Source organism: Theropithecus gelada, chromosome 1 (genome assembly GCF_003255815.1).
Source record: "Theropithecus gelada isolate Dixy chromosome 1, Tgel_1.0, whole genome shotgun sequence".
Classification (NCBI taxonomy): domain Eukaryota; kingdom Metazoa; phylum Chordata; class Mammalia; order Primates; family Cercopithecidae; genus Theropithecus; species Theropithecus gelada.
Window position 1 is genome coordinate 80,056,957 of NC_037668.1, and position 16,804 is coordinate 80,073,760.

The 16,804-nt window shown below is 41.4% G+C and overlaps 1 protein-coding gene and 1 pseudogene across 2 annotated transcripts in view; both read left to right on the forward strand.

Moving 5' to 3' along the window:
* ZFYVE9 (zinc finger FYVE-type containing 9) overlaps positions 1-16,804 on the forward strand; it is a 202,921-nt gene that overhangs the window by 26,101 nt on the left and 160,016 nt on the right. The window lies entirely within an intron of this gene.
* On the forward strand, positions 3,339-4,161 carry LOC112627055 (annotated as a pseudogene).

Here is a 16,804-nt window from a genome sequence, read left to right on the forward strand (position 1 = left end):
ATATGAATTATGTGGAGATTTTTATTGTAATTATGTTGTAATGAGATTTGACCCCAAAACTTGCTATTATGAAGTATTTGTACCCTAACTCCTTGCTGTCCTCTTATTTTCAACTTGATCTAGGCCTATAGTAAGCTAATATATTTTTTGAATGGATTCGTCAATCAGTAAACCTCAATTTTTTTCCTGCAGAAATATATTTTTGTTATATGATGTAACAGTTATATACATTGAAACAGCCAGTAATTCGTTTTGACCTTTTGCAGATTTTACTTAAGATTTTGAAAAATTTTATTGCTGTTTTTAAAAAAATTCTTCCTATCCTTGTTTAATAGTTCAAAGCTTTTCAGGACGTCTTCTCAGATAATTCTAAGCTATAATAATTGTTTCCTCTTAGTTTTTACAACATTAATTTATGAACATAGTATTATTTGTAAATCCATTGCACCATTTATTCATTTAACAACACTTATTGACCCGCTTACTCTAATTTGCTGGCATATAGTTGCTCATAGTAGCCGCTCATGATCCTTTGAATTTCTGTGGTAATCAGTAATAATGTCTCCTTTTTCATCTCTGTTTTCGTTTGAGTCTTCTCTCTTTTTTCTTAGTTTGGCTAAAGGTTTGTCAATTTTATTTATCTTTTCAAAGAAACTGACATTTGTTTCATTGCTCTTTTGTATTGTTTTCATTTCAAGTTCATTTCTTTCTTTTTTCCTTTTTTTAATTTTCAAATTCATTTATTCTCTGATCTCTATTACTTCTTCTAATTTTGGGTTTGGTTTACTCTTGCTTTTCTAGTTATTTAAGATTCGTCATTAGGTTATTTATTTGAAGATTTTTCTTTTTTGATGTAGGTACTTATAGCTATAAATTTCCCTCTCAGTACTGCTTTTGCTGTATCCCATAGGTTTTGGCATGTTGTGTTTTCATTATTATTTGTTTCAATAAAATGTTCAATTTCCTTACTGGCCATTCAGGAGTATATTGTTTAATTTCCATGTGTTTATATAGTTTCCAAAATTCCTCTTGTTATTGATGTGTAATTTTATTCCCTTGTGGTCAGAGAAGATGCCTGATATTATTTCCATGTTTTTTGAATGTTTTAAGGCTTGTTTGTCACCTAACATATGGTCTCTGCTTGAGAACGATCCACGTGCTGAAGATAAAAATATGTATTCTGCAGTTATTGGATGAAATTTTCTGTAAATATCTATTAGGTCCAGGTGTTCTATAGTGCAGATTAAGTCCGATGTTTCTTTTTTCTTTTTTGAGATGGTGTCTCGCTCTTGTCGCCCAGGCTGGAGTGCAATGGCACGATCTCGGCTCACCACAACGTCTGCCTCCCAGGTTTAAGCACTTCTTTTGCCTCAGCCTTCCGAGTAGCTGGGATTACACGCATGAGCCACCGTGCCTGGCTAATTTTTATATTTTTTAATAGAAATGAAGTTTCATCATCTTGGCCAGGCTGGTCTTGAACTCCTGACCTCATGATCCACCCGCCTTAGCCTCCCAAAGAGCTGGGGGCATGAGCCACCGCACCCGGCCCAAGTCCGATGTTTCTTTGTTGATTTTCTGTCTGGGAGATCTGTCCAATACATGACCCATGTACTCTCTCAAGACCATGTTTAAGTGCTAGATATAGAAAAAGGAATAAGACATCTGTGCCATCAAGGAATTAGAGGACTAGTTGGGAAGGCAAATATGTAAATGAGTAAATACACCAAATTCTGTGAAGATGATCAATTCCATCTGGAGAGATCAAGGAAAGCTTGACGGAAATGATGACACTTTAGGCTACTTGGGCATATCTGGGCTTTTTTTTGTTTGTTTTTGAGACAGAGTCTCGCTCTGTCACCCAGGCTGGAGTGCAGTGGCGCGATCTTGGCTCACTGTAACCTCCACCTTCCGGGCTCAAGTGATTCTCCTGTCTCAGCCTCCTGAGTAGCTGGGACCACAGGTGCCTGCCACCACACCTGGCTAATTTCTGTATTTTTAGTGGAGACAGGGTTTCACTGTATTAGCCAGGCTGGTTGCAAACTCCTCACCTTGTGATCCACCTGCCTCAGCCTCCCAAAGTGCTAGGATTACAGGTATGAGCCACCTCACCCAGCCTATTTAGCTTTTAGAAAGATTATTTTGTTGTCTGTGTAGCAGATGGGTTGGACAAGGGCCAGAATGGATACAGGGTTATCATTGGGGAAACTATTGAAGAAAACAAAGCCAGGGAAGATAATATAAATTAGAGTAGCAACATCTAGAGTGGATAGGAAGGGGTGGATTCAAGAGATAATTACTTATTTATGAGACAGAGTCTTGCTCTGTTACCCAGGCTGGAGTGCAGTGGTGTGATCATGGCTCATTGGAGCCTGAACCTTCTGGCCCAAACAATCTTCCTACCTCAGCCTCCTGAGTAGCTGGGACCACAGGCATGTGCCACCATGCCTGGCTAATTTTTTTGTTTTTTGTAGAGACAGGGTCTCCCTTTGTTGCCCAGGCTGGTCTTGAACTCCTGAGCTCAAGCACTCCTCCCTCTGTGGCCTCCCAAAGTGCTGCAATTACAGATGTGAGCCACTGTGCCTGGCCACGAGAGATATTTAGGGTTTGAATTGTTAGGATTGATTGGTGGATAGAGTGGTTCTTAAATGTCTGGGTTTGGATGATGGAGTGTATCATTCAGGCTTAGATGAGAAGATGGAGTGCAGAAGATATGCTAGGTGTTAGGGAGTAGTTAAAGCCACAAGGTTGAATGAGATCATCCAGTGAAACCATGTAGAGTGAAGAGAGAAGAGGTCATGAGAGAGAACATGAGACTGGATAAAAGTCACATTTAAGGCTGGGCATAGTGACTTATGCCTGTAATCCCAGCACTTTGGGAGGCTGAGGTGGGCAGATTGCATGAGGTCAGAAGTTTGAGACCAGCCTGGCTAACATGGTGAAACCTGTCTCTACTAAAAATACAAAAATTAGCTGGGCGTGGTGGTGCACGCCTATAGTCCCAGCTACTTGGGAGGCTGAGGGAGGAGAATCTTTTGAACCCAGGAGGTGGAGGTTGCAGTGAACTGAGATTGTGCCACTGCATTCCAACTTACGCAACAAAGCAAGACTGTGTCTCAAAAAAAAAAAAAAAAAAAAAGGTCACATTTAAGTGACACGGTGGAATAAAGTCCACAAAAGGAGACAGAAAGAAAAGTACAGGAAAATCAATAGAAAGTATCACGTTTTTATAGGAGCAGAGGAGGAGAGTTTTAAAAAGGAATGTTCCTGTGGATAGGCTAAATAAGAAGGATTTAAAGTGTCTATTGGGGGCACAACTGGCTTGAGCGATTGGAAACAAGATGCAGGACCCCAATGCAGACACTGAATGGAATGACATCTTACACAAAAAGGGCATCTTACCCCCCAAAGAAAGTCTGAAAGAATTGGAAGAGGAGGCAGAAGAGTAGCAGCGCATTGTCCAGCAGTCAGTGATGACAACATGGGAAGGTACGACTTTGGAAGAGCTGGAGGATCATGAAGACGAGTTTTATGCAGAGGATGTGCATGCTATTGAAATGTATAGACGGCAGAGACTGGCTGAGTGGAACGCAACTAAACGGAATAATAAATTTGGAGAAGTTTTGGAGATCTCAGGGAAGGATTCTGTTCAAGAAGTTATCAAAGCCGGTGAGGGCTTGTGGGTCATCTTGCACCTTTACCAACGAGGAATTCCCCTCTGTGCCCTGATAAATCAGCACCTCAGTGGAATTGCCAGAAGTTTCCTGATGTCAAATTTATCAACGCCATTTCAACAACCTGCATACCCAGTTATCCTGATAGAAATCTGCCCATGATATTTGTTTACCTGGATGGAGATATCAAGGCTCAGTTTATTGGTCCTCTGGTGTTTGGCAGCATGAACCTGAAACTGTTCAGTGAAAACTCTTCTAGTGAAAACTGTCTGAATCTGTAGCAATTAAGACGGACCTGGAGGAAAACCCTAAGAAGCCAATCGAAGATGTATTGCTGTCCTCAGTGCAATGCTCTGTCCCCGTGAAGAAGGACAGTGATTCTGAGGGTCACTGGGGCTGCAGCTGCTATCACATGTCAAACTTTCTTGTGACAAATTGTCTGTATTTTTTAAACAAGGAAAAAGTAAGAATGAATTCTACTGGTTTTTAGTTTTGTACAAATTATGTTTCAAATCTTTACATTTTGGAAATAATCATTGCTGGAAATTCTGTTAAATATTTTGGAACTCTTTTTTTAAATTAGAGTATTTCCTCTAAAAAAAATCGAAACCAGCTATTGGTGTGGCACATTTCTGTTTTCCTCATTTATATTTTAAGTAAGCCATAAAACCTAGTCACTATTTTTTGACATATAACTATAAAAAAAATTTAGTTTTAAATAAATGTGAATAAATAATAATTAAAAAAAGGTGTCTATTAGGATTGGCAATTAGAAAGTCATTGATGACCTTAGGTAGAGCAGTTTTAGTAGATTGAAAGTAAGAAGATGGGTCAGTAATGTTTTTCTTTTAGAAGAATGTGGCTGTGAAAGGAAGGTGAAAGGCCAGTAATTAGAGGGAAATGTAGGGTTGAAGGAGAGGTTTTAATGTTCGTTATCAAAAGATGTTGAGGATGTTTACAGACCATAAAAGGGAAAGGTTGAAAGGACAGAGGACACAGGCACTTAGAATATATTGTAAAGTAGGTTGTTTCAAAATTAATTAAGGTATATGTTGGGAAGTAAATTAATCACTTAAGGAGACTATGAATGTTTGGGATATAGGTTTGTTGTAACTTATTAGAATAGCAACCACCAACAAGTAGAATACTCAAACTCAATTTTAGAAGTCATAGGAAACTAAGAGATTTTCTTTTTTTTTTTTTTTTTTTTTGAGACGGAGTCTCGCTCTGCCGCCCAGGCTGGAGTGCAATGGCCGGATCTCGGCTCACTGCAAGCTCCGCCTCCCGGGTTCACGCCATTCTCCTGCCTCAGCCTCCCGAGTAGCTGGGACTACAGGCGCCCGCCACCGCACCCGGCTAGTTTTTTGTATTTTTTAGTAGAGACGGGGTTTCACCGTGTTAGCCAGGATGGTCTCGATCTCCTGACCTCGTGATCCGCCCGTCTCGGCCTCCCAAAGTGCTGGGATTACAGGCTTGAGCCACCGTGCCCGGCCAGGAAACTAAGAGATTTTCTAGACCAGTTTCTTTATTGAACATGTGAGGAAATTGAGAACTGTGTTTGTACTTTTGCCTTTTAAGTTATTAATTTTATTCAGAATTATTTATGTATTTATTTGTTTGCTTTTGAGCTGGAATCTCACTCTGTCCAGCACAGGTTGGAGTGCAGTGTTGTGATCTCAGCTCATTGCAACCTCCTCCTCCTGGGTTCAAGTAATTCTCCTGTCTCAGCCTCCCGAGTAGCTGGGATTACAGGCACGTGCCACCACACCCGGCTAATTTTTTTTCGTATTTTAGTAGAGACGGGATTTCACCATGTTGCCCAGGCTGGTCTCAAACTCCTGAGCTTATGCAGTGCACCAGCTTCGGCCTCCCGAAGTACTAGGATTACAGGTGTGAGCCACTGGTCCAGCCTTGGCTGTGTCTTTAATGTATAAGTTTGTCAGAGCTTTTCTTTTCTTTTTTTGAGATGGAGTCTCGCTTTGTCGCCCAGGCTGGAGTGCAGTGGCATGATCTCGGCTCACTGCAAGCTTTGCCTCCCAGGTTCACGCCATTCTTCTGCCTCAGCCTCCCAAGTAGCTGGGACTACAGGTGCCCGCCACCACACCTGGCTAATTTTTGTTTTTGTATTTTTAGTAGAGATGGGGTTTCACTGTGTTAGCCAGGATGGTCTCAATCTCCTGACCTCGTGATCCACCCACCTTGGCCTCCCAAAGTGTTGGGATTATAGGTGTGAGCCATCACACCCGGCCGAGCTTTTCTTTTTATAAAAATGATTTTTAAAAGACACAGTAAGGTAGAGTAGGGCTGCAGAGAGGACATCATGGAGTCATGTCGTACATTCACACAACAGACAGGTGATTTGATATAGTTCACCTTTTTAGCTGGCAGCTTTAAACTAGGTCATTTCATGGTTCTATTTGTCCTTTTGGCATTTCTTTAATGACAAGTGTGGATGCCTCCCTGGCATGGTGTTCTTACTACAGTTTGCTTAGGATGGTGTTGGAGAAAGTGTTACTTTTGCCCAAATATTATTTGTAGTATTTTAAAAATAACCAGGTCAGCATGATATTTTTTTGTGACCTACTACTTAAAAAGCTTTCAGGAAAATTATTATTTATTTATTTATTTTTTTGAGATGGAGTTTCACACTTGTTGCTGGAGTGCAGTGGCGTGCTTGGCTCACTACAACCTCTGCTCCCCGGGTTCAAGTGATTCTTCTGTCTCAGCCTCCCAAGTAGCTGGGAGTATAGGCACTTGCCACCAAGTCCAGCTAATTTTTTTTTTTTTTTGTATTTTTTAGTAGAGATGGGGTTTCCTCATGTTGGCCAGGCTGGTCTTGAACTCCTGACCTCAGGTGATCCATCCACCTTGGCCTCCCAAAGTTCAAGGATTACAGGCGTGAGCCACTGCGTCCGGCCGGGAAAATAATTTTGAAGTCAGCCTTTTCCATTTTTGGATGGCTGGAGGCAGAGTCAGGGGGATCGGGGCAGGGGTGAGTCCTGAATCGGATACTTAATGTAACAGCAAAGAAACAAATTCTTCCTTGACTATCCAGGACGATTATTCCAGATTACCATCCTTTTTTTTTTTTTTTTTTTTTGAGACGGAGTCTCGCGCTGTGTCACCCAGGCTGGAGTGCAGTGGCGCGATCTCGGCTCACTGCAAGCTCCGCCTCCCAGGTTCATGCCATTCTCCTGCCTCAGCCTCCGAGTAGCTGGGACTACAGGCGCCCGCCACCACGCCCGGCTAGTTTTTTTTTTTTTTGTATTTTTGGTAGAGACGGGGTTTCACCATGTTAGCCAGGATGGTCTCGATCTCCTGACCTCATGATCCGCCCGCCTCGGCCTCCCAAAGTGCTGGGATTACAGGCTTGAGCCACCGCGCCCGGCCTGATTACCATCCTTTAGATTTAAATAGCTACTAATGTTCAGTGTAAAAGAATTAGAAACTGAGTGTGGTGACCTATAATCCCAGCTACTTGGGAGGTTGAGGAGGAGGGATCACCTGAGGCCAGGAGTTAGAGACCAGCCTGGACAACATAGCAAGACCCCATCTCAAAAACAAAACAAAGTCTGGGCATTGTGGCTCATGCCTGTAATCCCAGCACTTTGGGAGGACAAGGGGAAGGATTGCTTGAGCTCAGGAGTTCAAGACCAGCCTGGGCAGCATACTGAGACCTTATCTCTAAGCTAAACAAAACAAAAAAAGAATTCATAAAATGTTTTGCAAATCTCATGACCTACAACATTTTTTGTTTATTTGCTTGGGAGTAGAACCTTTGGGTCTGCCTCCACATTGCAGTACTATCTCCCCACTTGCCAGCACTCATCCCAGGTTTTTGCTTTTCTTAAGAGGTGTTCAACAATTTAATACCTGCTAGTTCAGCTTTTTCATTTAAGAGGGAGTAATAATTACACCTTACAGAATGCTTTCTCTTTTGATTTTCATAACAAATAAAGGGTTGGAACAGATATTTTTATTATCCTTATTTAAGAGCAGAAAAAAGCAGGTAGAAAGAAGCCAAGCAAGTTTTCTGATATCACACTGTGCTGAAAGATTGTCAGTTCCCATGGAAAGACTTATTCTGACAAAATTATCAATGCTTAGTGTATTTTTATGAAATTAAAAATGAAATTATAAGCCTGGGAAATGTTATTGAGAGATGTCTAAAATTCTATTGCTTAGCTCTGTTAGGTAGTTGTAGAGTATTGGTCCCTAATTAATAAATCAAATAAGTAAGATATGCTGTTTATTGAGTTGGAAGTTTTAATATAGAGTATTGCTAAGCACTTTTAAATCCTTTGTTAAAATTGGCTAGCTGCAGAAAAGGCTTTTGATGGCTGGGTGCAGTGGCTCATGCCTGTAATCCCAGCACTTTTTGGAGGCTGAGACGGGCAGATCACAAGGTCAAGAGATCAAGACCATCTTGGCCAACATGGTGAAACCCCATCTCTACTAAAAATACAAAAATTAGCTGAGCGTGGTGGCATGCTCCTGTAGTCCCAGCTACTCGGGAGGCTGAGACAGCAGAATTGCTTGAAGCTGGAAGGTAGAGGTTGCAGTGAGCTGAGATTGCACCACTGCACTCCAGCCTGGGGACAGAGCAAGACTCTGTCTCAAAAAAAAAAAAAAAAAAAAGACTGATAAAATTCAGTATCCTGGCTGGGTGCAGTAGCTCACGCCAATAATCCCAGCACTTTGGGAGGCCGAGAGGGGTGGATCAGTTGAGGTCAGGAGTTCAAGACCAGCCTGGCCAACATGGTGAAACTCCATCTCTATTAAAAATATGATATTAGCAGGGCTTGGTTACAGGCACCTGTAATCCCAGTTACTCGGGAGGCTGAGGCAGGAGAATTGCTTGAACCTGGGAGGCGGAGGTTTCAGTGAGCCAAGATCATACCACTGTACTCCAGTCTGGGTGACAGAGTGAGACTCTGTCTCAAACAAATAAACAAAACAAAACAAAAAAACCCGCAAAAAAACCAAAAAACCTCTCAGTAAACTAGGTATTGAAGGAACATACCTTAAAATAATAAAAGCCATCTATGACCAACCCACAGCCAACCTCATACCGAATGGGCAGAAGATGGAAGCATTCCCTTGAAAACTGGCACAAGACAAGGATGCCCTTTTTCACTATTCCTATTCAGCATAGTATTGGAAGTCCTGGCCAGGGCAGTCAGGGAAGAGAAAGAAATAAAGGGCAACCAGATAGGAAGAAAAGAAGTAAAACTGTCCATGTTGGCAGTTGAGATGATTCTATATCTAGAAAACCTCATAGTCTTGGCCCAAAAGCTCCTTCAGCTGATAACTTCAGCAAAGTTTCAGGATACAGAATCAACACAGAAATCCCTAGCATTCCTAGACACCGACAACAGCCAAGCTGAGAGCCAAATTAGAAACGCAATCCCATTCACAATTGCCACAAAAAGAATAAAATATGAATACCTAGGAATACAGTTAACCGGGGAGGTGAAAGATCTCTACAATGATAATTAAAAATATTGCTCAAAGAAATCAGAGATGACACAAACAAATGGAAAAACATTCCATGATTATGGATAGGAAGAATCAATATCATTAAAATGGCCATACTGCCCAAAGCAATTTACAGATTCAATGATATTCCTATCAAACTATCAATGGCATGCTACACAGAACTAGAAAAAAAGTATTTTAAAATTCATATGGAAACAAAAATACAAAAAGCCAAGGGCATCCTAAGGAAAAAGAACAAAGCTGGAGGCATCATGTTACACACTCAAACTATACTACAGTAACCAAAACAGCATGGTACTAGCACAAAACAGACATGTAAACCAATGGAACAGAATAGAGAGCCCAGAAATAAGGCCCATACTTACAACCATCTGATCTTCAACAAAGCTGTCAAAAACTAGCAATGGGGAAAGGACTCCCTATTCAATAAATGGTGCTGGGGTAACTGACTAGCCATATGCAGAAGATGGAAGCTGAACCCCTTCTTTATATCATGCACAAAAATCAACTCAAGATGGTTTAAAGACTTAAATGTAAAACTCAAAAGTACAAAAACCCTGGCAGACAGCCTAGGCAATACATTTTGGACATAGGAACTGGCAAAGATTTCATGATGAAGACACCAAAAGCAGTTGCAACAAAAGCAAAAATTGAAAAATGGCATGTAGTTAAACTTAAGAGTTTCTGCACAGCAAACTACCAACAAAGTAAACAGACAGCCTACAGAATGGGAGAAATTTTTCGCAAACTATGCATCTGACAAAGGTCTGATATCTAGCATCTAAAAGGAGCTTAAACAAATTTACAAGAGAAAAACAACTCCATTAAAAAGTGGGCAAAGGACATGAACACTTTTCAAAAGAAGACATGCATGCAACCAACAAGCATATGAAGGAAAGCTCACCATCACTGATCATTAGAGAAATGCAAAGCGAAACCACAATGAGATACCGTCTCACACCAGTCAGAATGGCTGTTGTTAAAAAGTCAATTAATAACAGATGCTGGCAAGGTTGTGTAGAAAAGGGAATTCTTATACCCTGTTGATGGGAGTGTAAATTAGTTCAACCATTATGGAAAACGATTTCTTTCCACAGCAATTCCCTTGTTTTGTGATTCCTCAAAGAGCTAAAAACAGAACTGTCATTTGACCAAGCAATCCCATTACTGGGTATATACGCAAAGGAATATAAATTGTTCTAGCATAAAGACACATGCACGCGTATGTTCATTGCAGCAGTATTCACAATAGCAAAGACATGGAATCAACCTAAATGCCCATCAATAGCAGATTGGATAAAGGAAATGAGGTACATATACACCATGGAATACTATAGAACCATAAAAAAGAATGAGACTGTGTGCTTTGCAGGAACATGGATGGAGCTGGAGGCCGTTATACTTAGGAAACTAATGCAGGAACAGAAAACCACATACCACATGTTCTTACTTATAAGTGAGAGCTAAATGATGAGAACGCATGGACACAAAGAGGGCAACAACAGACACTGGGTCCTACTGGAGGGTGGAGGTTGGGAGGAGGGAGAAGATCAGAAAAAATAACTCTTAGGTACTAGGCCTTTACCTAGGTGACAAAATAATTTGTACAATAAACCCCTGTGACATGAGTTTACCTGTATAACAGACCTGCATTTGTACCCCTGAACCTAAAATACAACTTAAAAAAATTTTAAATAAAATTGCCTGGTTTATCCAATAGTTAGAATTGGCATTTAATGAAAATTTTGAATAATATGATTTCATTAAAAATTATAGTTTTGTAATTTTGTACAAAAAATAGTTTTGTAGCCTATAAAATGAATTTATAGGTATGAGAGGACTGGCTGCTAATTTTTCTATCTTATAATTGAAGATGAGTTGCAGTGGTTTATATAGTAGACTGATGTACATGGCAGAATATGCATGCTAAGTTCAGGCGGATCAGAATGATAGTATTTCCAGTTTTAATTCTTGTTTTTAAAATAGCTTTATTGAAATACACATATAACATAAAATTCACCTGTTCAAATTATAGAATTCAGTAGTTTTCAGTTGTGAATACTTTCAATAGTTTTCACGGAGTCATGCAGTAATCACTGTCTTATTTAATTTTATTTATTTATTTATTTAATTTATTTATTTATTTTGAGATGGAGTCTTGCTCTGTTGCCCAGGAGTGCAGTGGTGTGATCTTGGCTCACTGCAACCTCTGCCTCCTGGGTTCAAATGATTCTGTTGTCTCAGCCTCCTGAGTAGCTGGGATTACAGACGTGCGCCACCACGGCTGGGTAATTTTTGTATTTTACTAGAGGTGGGGCTTTACCATTTTGGCCAGGCTGGTCTCGAATTCCTGACCTAAAGTGATCTACCTGCCTTGGCCTCCTAAAGTGCTGGGATTACAGGCCTGAGCCTCTGCGCCCTGCCCCATAATTTTAGAACACTAAGTTACTCCAGAAAGAAGGTCTCTAACTATTTACAGTCATTCCCTCTCTCACCTCTTTTTAGCCCCTGACAACCACTAATCGACTTTACATCTTTATGGATTTGCCTATTCTGGACATTTCATATAAATGGTATCTGCATCTGGCTTCTTTCACTTCACGTAATATTTTCAAGGTTCATCCATGTTGTAGCATGTATTAGTACTTCATTTATTTTTATTTTTTAGTTTTTAGTTTTTTGAGACAGAGTCTTGCCTTGTTGCCCAGGCTGGAGTACAATGGCATGATCTTGGCTCACTGTACCCTCCGCCTCCCAGATTCAAGCAATTCTCCTGCCTCAGCCTCCGGAGTCGCTGGGACTACAGGCGCACACCACCACGCCCGGCTAATTTTTGTTATTTTAAGTAGACACGGGGTTTCATCGTGTTGGCCAGATGTTCTTGATCTCCTGACCTTGTGATCCACCCGCCTCAGCCTCCCAAAGTCCTGGGATTACAGGCATGAGCCACTGTGCCCGGCCCATTTTTTTTTATTTTTATAATATTATATATTGCATTGTGTATACTATAGTTCATTCACTTGTCAGTTAATGGACATTTGGGCTGTTTCTACTTTGGGATTCTATGAATAATGCTGCTGTGAACATTTGTGTACAGATTTTTCTGTGGGCATAATCTCTTGGATATTTACCAAGGAGTAGAATTATTTGGGCCATATGGTAACTCTATGTTTACCTTTTTGAGGAACTGCCAGACTGTTATAAAGTGGTTGTATCATTTTACCTTCCTATCAGTAATATATGAGGATTTCAGTTTCTTCAGATCCTTACCAATACCTGCTCTTGTCTGGCATTTTTATTCTGGCTATCCTAGCTATTGTGAAGTGAGAAACTCGTTGTGTGTGTGGTTTTGTTGTTGTTGTTGTTGTTGTTGTTTTTGAGACAGAGTCTCACTCTGTCACTCAGGCTGGAGTACAGTGGCGTGATCTCGGCTCACTGCAACCTCTGCCAGATTCAAGTGATTCTCCTGCCTCAGCCTCCCGAGTAGGTGGGATTACAGGCACCTACCACCACGCCCGGCTAATTTTGTATTTTTAGTGGCGATGGGGTTTCACTGTATTGGCCAGGGTGGTCTTGAACTGCCTCCTGGGTTGAAGTGATTCTCCTGCCTCAGCCTCCCAAGTAGCTGGGAGTACAGACGTGCTCCACCATGCCCGGCTAATGTTCGTATTTTTAGTGGAGATGGGGTTTTGTCATGTTGGCCAGGCTGGTCTCTAACTCCTGACCTCAAATGATCCACCCACCTCGGCCTCCCAAAGTGCTGGAATTACAGGTGCAAGCCACTGAGCCTTGCCTAATTTTTTGTATTTTTAGTAGAGATGGGGTTTTGCCATGTTGGCCAGGCTGGTCTCAAACTTCTGAGCTCAAGTGATTTGTCTCGCTCAGCCTCCCAAAGTGCTGGGATTACAGGTGTGAGCCACCGCACCTGGCCTTAGGTTTTTTTTTTTTTTAAACTTGTGATTTTGGTGTCATACTGCTTAGTGCAAGGCCACAAAGGTTTGCTCCTATGTTTTCTTTGAAGAGTTTTAGCTCTTATATTTGGATCTATTATCCATTTTGAGTTAATTTTTGTATATGGTGTGAGGTAGGTCCAACTTCATTCTTGTGCATGTGAACATCCAACACCATTTGTTGAAAAATGTTCTTTCCTTATGGAATTGTGTTAGTATCCTGGGCTTGGGATACTAAACAGGCAACACCTGGCCTCTTCTGAACCCTGCAGATGTATTTTTCACCCAAGAAAATTTGGATTTCGAGACCCATTGTCTTGGATAACTGTGTTGATGAGAAGTGAGCATAGACCTCATTTTATAATGGAAGCCCAGTATAACACCCATGATCATGTTCTGTACATGACTACAAATAGTGCAAATGGTAGCCAGTTCCCATTTTTCTACTTGTCAACTTGGAGCTGCTCTGTTTTCTTTCCAACAAGATTGTGTTTTACATTGATGTCCCTCTGCAGGGCACCTCTGGGTTCCTTCATAATACCTCTGTGTTTCTTCAGAATGGTTTTGACATTTTCTGGAATGTCAACAGTCTGATTGCTGAGAATTGTTTCATTCTTGCAGTAGATGTGGCAAAACTTCAACTGTTATTGTTGAATTGTGTATTTCTCACTTCAGTTCTGTCAGTTTATGCTTAGTGTACTTTGGGACTCTGTTAGGTGCTCTGGTTTTAATTTTATTGTGCATCAAAATTATGCACAATATGGATTGGATTCTTTGTATGTTAATACTGGTGATAACTAAAAACAATGTTTCTGTCTCATGTGCTGTGACCAATAAGTGGAGCTTGTTTTGATATGGATTAGATGCTTAAAATATTTTCAGTTTCATCAGTAGTAGATTGTCATTTCTGGATTACATAAAGAAGCACTTGTCTCTGAGAAGGCTCTTGACTTCAGAGGGGCTGTGGTTCATTATAAGGGTCTGTGTGTATGTGAGTCACAGTGAACTGCAGCACTTTCAACATGGCTGAGATGAAGTACTTAAATAATCACTTTGTCAGTATATTAATTTTTATTGAGATTAAAGGGTAGATGATAGTGTATTATTTCTTGACTGTCCCTAGAAGAATTTGTGTCAGTAACTATTAATAGCATCTACCTTTTATACAACCAAGTCTTTTTTTTTTTTTTTTTTTGAGACGGAGTCTCGCGCTGTCGCCCAGGCTGGAGTGCAGTGGCCGGATCTCAGCTCACTGCAAGCTCCGCCTCCCGGGTTCACGCCATTCTCCGGCCTCAGCCTCCCGAGTAGCTGGGACTACAGGCGCTGCCACCTCGCCCGGCTATTTTTTGTATTTCTTAGTAGAGACGGGGTTTCACCGTGTTAGCCAGGATGGTCTCGATCTCCTGACCTCGTGATCCGCCCATCTCGGCCTCCCAAAGTGCTGGGATTACAGGCTTGAGCCACCGCGCCCGGCCTATACAACCAAGTCTTAAACTATATCTGGCTTGACAGGAAGAAGCAAATAGGTAAATATCTATTACAGTTTATGGATAGTCCCTCCCTCCCTCCCTGCCTCCCTCCCTCCCTGCCTCCCTGCCTCCCTCCCTCCCTCCCTCCCTCCCTTCCTTCCTTCCTTCCTTCCTTCCTTCCTTCCTTCCTTCCTTCCTTCAGCTGTGGTGCAGTGGCATGATCCCAGCTCACTGCAGCTGCAGCCTCCATGGCTCAAGTGATCTTCTTGCCTCAGCCCCCTAACCCCTCCAGTGGGTGGGACTATAAATGCACGCCACCATGCCTGGCTAATTTTTGTATTTTTTGTAGAGTCGTGGTTTCGCCATGTTGCCCAGGCTGGTTCTGAACTCCTGGACTCAAGCAGTCCACCCGCTTTGGCCTCCCAAAGTGCTGGAATTACAGGCATGAGCTACCATGTCCAGTCAATGAATATTATTTTCTTTTACTCTTTATAACAGTCTTTTGAGGTGGGAGGGGATGGTCTTACTTTACAAACGAGGAAATTGAAACCCAGAGCCCAGAGATTTATTAATTTGGCTAAGGTCACTGATAAGTTCTCTTTTCATTGTCTGTTATTCTTTCAACAAATATACCAGGCTTTGAAGATGCAGCCATTGACCCAGTCAGACACTAGCCCTCATGGAGTGACTTGTCTGGTGGAGTCCTTTTACTGATACTTCTTTGAGCCATATTTCATATAGTAGTGACATATATTTGTAGAATTCTTTATGAAGTATTTCTGCATTGTCATCTAATTTTCTAATCCTCACTGCAGTCCTATGACACAGATGGGTTAGATACTATTGATATTATCCCCGTTTGAAAGTAGGGAAACTGATACTTAGGGTTATTAAGGTCGTATAGTTAGTAAATGGCTGAACCAGTACACAAACCCAGATCATCTGGCTCCAACAATCCTGCACTTTTTTTCCATTACACCACATTGTCTCATGATTTCACATGAAACTGTAAGCCTAGATCACCAAGAGTGATATCCTGGAAAGTAACCAGTCTAGCGGCACTTAGCAAAGGAGAGCTCAACCAGGCAGGGTGTGTGGGAAAAGAATAGAATACAGAGACCCAAAAGCTGTGTCTAGTGTGCTGAAATGGACTTATTGTTTAAATAATGGTAGTGAGAAGAAATGCTTTGGAGAGAGACTAAAACATAAAAAATATTAAATGGACATGGTCTTAACAGCACCTAGACAGGTTTAGGACACAGTAATTGCCAGGGACATTTTTTTTTTTTTTTTTTTTTTTTTTGAGACGGAGTCTCGCTCTGTAGCCCAGGCTGGAGTGCAGTGGCCGGATCTCAGCTCACTGCAAGCTCCGCCTCCCGGGTTCATGCCATTCTCCGGCCTCAGCCTCCTGAGTAGCTGGGACTACAGGCGCCCGCCATCTCGCCCGGCTATTTTTTGTATTTCTTAGTAGAGACGGGGTTTCACTGTGTTCGCCAGGATGGTCTCGATCTCCTGACCTCGTGATCCGCCCATCTCGGCCTCCCAAAGTGCTGGGATTACAGGCTTGAGCCACCGCGCCCGGCCTTTTTTTTTTTTTTTTTTTTCCTAGAACAAACACCTGAAACACAGTGAATTTAAGAGGAAGATACCCAAACATCAGACTCTGTACAGAGCTACATGCCGCTGCAAATCAGGGTGTAATCTTATAGGAGGGGATTGCTTTGTTTTACATTGATTACCTTAGCTACTTTCATGTATGTTCAGAGATGCAATCTATCCTATAAAAACATTTGAGTGCTTGTTCTGTGTAAAAGCACTTTTAGGCATTGTGGGAGTGATACCAAGGTAAGTTTGATACCATCATTGCCCATAAGAAGTGTGTAACCTAATAAGGAGATTTTGCTGCATTCGAATATGCTTGTTCATCCAGAGTCTTTTATGTATAAGATCGTGTACCAGGTATTTAGGAGACAAGAGTAGATAAGTTAGAAATTGCTCCTAAGCCTTTGGCTTTTACTCTCAGTTGCTTGGAGGGTATTTGCTACCTCCTTCCCTTAATCTAAGTAATTACAAACCTTTTAAAGTAGAGAGCAGGACTTGAAATTCTCTTGGCAAAACAGTAGTCAATACTGCCATCCTTGTGATTTGGCCACAAACAAAACCTGACAGCTTATGGGTCAGAGCATAGGTGTCATACTAGAAAATATTAGCATCA